General features: G+C 38.4%; 1 pseudogene; it reads right to left on the reverse strand.

The window, feature by feature from the left end:
- Window positions 1-246: 246 nt before the first annotated feature.
- Window positions 247-586, reverse strand: LOC115287749 (annotated as a pseudogene).
- Window positions 587-2,424: the final 1,838 nt, after the last annotated feature.

A 2,424-nucleotide genomic window follows, 5' to 3' on the forward strand; every position in this document is an offset into this window, starting at 1 on the left:
TTTTTGATGGCCTGGTAATATCCCATTACATATATACCTATATATATAGATATATTCCATCTTCTTTATCCATTATCAATTGATCTTTACATAATTTGGCTATTGTTGATCATGCTGCTGTAAACATTGGGGTACATGTGCCTCTTCCAATCAGTATTTTAGTATCCTTTGGATGCCTAGTAGTGCAATTGATGGGCCATAGGGTAGCTCTATCTTTAACTTTTTTTTTTTTTCAGAGAAGAGGCATTAAGGATTCATGCCAGAAGTTTATTTACAAACATATTGAGTATGTTGCATTCAAGAGTTTGATCCATTTTTCAGAGACTGCATCTCTTAACATGCTCCTTTTCACATCTGTTCAATGGATTAATTTAAACCTCCTTATTTCTTAAGTAGTTGGTGTCTTACTATAAAAAAAAGGTGCAGCAAATCCAGATCCAAAGTACATAGTCATCATAAATGGTAACCGCCACTTGTTTGCCACTGAAAACGGCAAATTCTTCCCTGGACCCTCCTCATAGTGGCTCCTATGGGCCACGGAGGTTGTGAACCTCCAGATATTCTGTCCCAGCATAGCGCTGTTGGAAGTTCTGTGAAAAGCACAGAGACAACAGCACCACACCAAATCCTCCTCTTGTCACGACCTTGTTCCCCGGTATTATCTTTAACTTTCTGAAGAACCTCCATGCTGTTTTTCAGAGTAGCTGCACCAGTTTGCATTTCCACCAACAGTGCTATTTGCCTTTTGATACTGGCATTCCCTAGCAAAAACAGGGACATATTTCCTCTTAAAGTCATAGCCTTTATGACTTGGTCTTCTTCCACTTTTTTTTCTCTCTCTCTCTTTATTATTTGAGAGAGAGAGAGAGAGAGAGAGCAGGAGAGATGGAAAGAGGGGCAGAGAGAGAGAGAGAGAGAGAGAGAGAGAGAGAGAGAATCTTAAGCAGGCTCCATACTCAGTGCAGAGCCTGATATGGGGCTTGATTCCACAACCCCAGTATCATGACCTGAGCCGAAATCAAGACTTGGATACTCAACTAAATGAGCCACCCAGGTGCCCCTCCCATTTTCCCTTTTATAGAATGTCACCATCATGCTACTAGGCAGTGGCAGAGCATACTCAGAGTATGATTTGTCCATGATTCCTTTTCCCTGCAATGTGAGGAAATTTGGGAAACAGACTATTGCTCTATTATACCAGCTTCACAGACAATCAAGAACTTGGGCTCCAATTATTGAATAAACTGATAGAAATCTTTCAACCAGCTAGTCAAACACCAACCTTCCACATAAAAATTAATTTGATTTACATAATGCTATGAAGTAGGTACCATTATGATCCTCATTTTACAACCTGTGAAAATCGGGACTCTTCCTTGATGAAGACTCAGAAGACACGCAAACCTCCAAAAGTGATATAATATATAAATTAGAAAAAGTTATAAAACATTTCTTGGAATTATAATGAGATATACAAAAGTCATGGCTGTTGGGACAAAGGAGCAGGTTTATAAGGCAGATAGAGATGCAAATTGAGATGGCTGACTTTATTTCCCCTTTGGTGATGAGTGCTAGGTTGTATTTAAGTCGTCTGGTATATATTGTCAATTTATATTTCAAAGAGTGGTAGTAATTGATCATGCTACACAAAATTCATGAGAATGCCTGTTTCATTTCATTAGGCATCACACATTGCTACTTTGATATACAAGAAAACAATATTTAAATAATTTTCCATTTCTCTGAATATTTTCTTAGATGTGCCCTTTTCTGTACATTACTTAGTACTTATATTTAAGAAATTTTAATATTTTAAATTATTTTACAATAAATATATTAATCTTAAAGTATAATAAAATGAATGTAGATTGTTATTAATTGCATTTTGCATTAGACATAATAATGGGAAAAGATATTGGCAAATGGCATATCAGATAAAGGGCTAGTGTCCAAAATCTACAAGGAACTCACTAAACTCCATACCCAAAAAACAAATAACCCAGTGAAGAAGTGGACAGAAGATCTGAACAGACACTTCTCCAAAGAGGACATCCAGATGGCCAACAGGCACATGAAATGATGCTCAGCATCACTCATCATCAGGGAAATACAAATCAAAACCACACTGAGATTCCACCTCAAGCCAGTCAGAGTGGCTAAAGTGAACAAATCAAGAGACTATAGATGCTGACAAGGGTGTGGAGAGACGGGCACCCTCCTACACTGTTAGTGGGAATGTAAACTGGTGCAGCTGCTCTGGAAAGCAGTGTGGAGGTTCCTCAAAAAACTATCGATAGAACTCCCCTATGACCCAGCCATAGCACTGCTAGGGATTTACCCAAAGGAGACAGAAGTGTTGATGTGTAGGAGCACATGTACCCCAATGTTCATAGCAGCACTTTCTACAATAGCCAAATCATGGGA

Source organism: Suricata suricatta, chromosome 3 (genome assembly GCF_006229205.1).
Source record: "Suricata suricatta isolate VVHF042 chromosome 3, meerkat_22Aug2017_6uvM2_HiC, whole genome shotgun sequence".
In the NCBI taxonomy this organism is placed as follows: Eukaryota; Metazoa; Chordata; class Mammalia; order Carnivora; family Herpestidae; genus Suricata; species Suricata suricatta.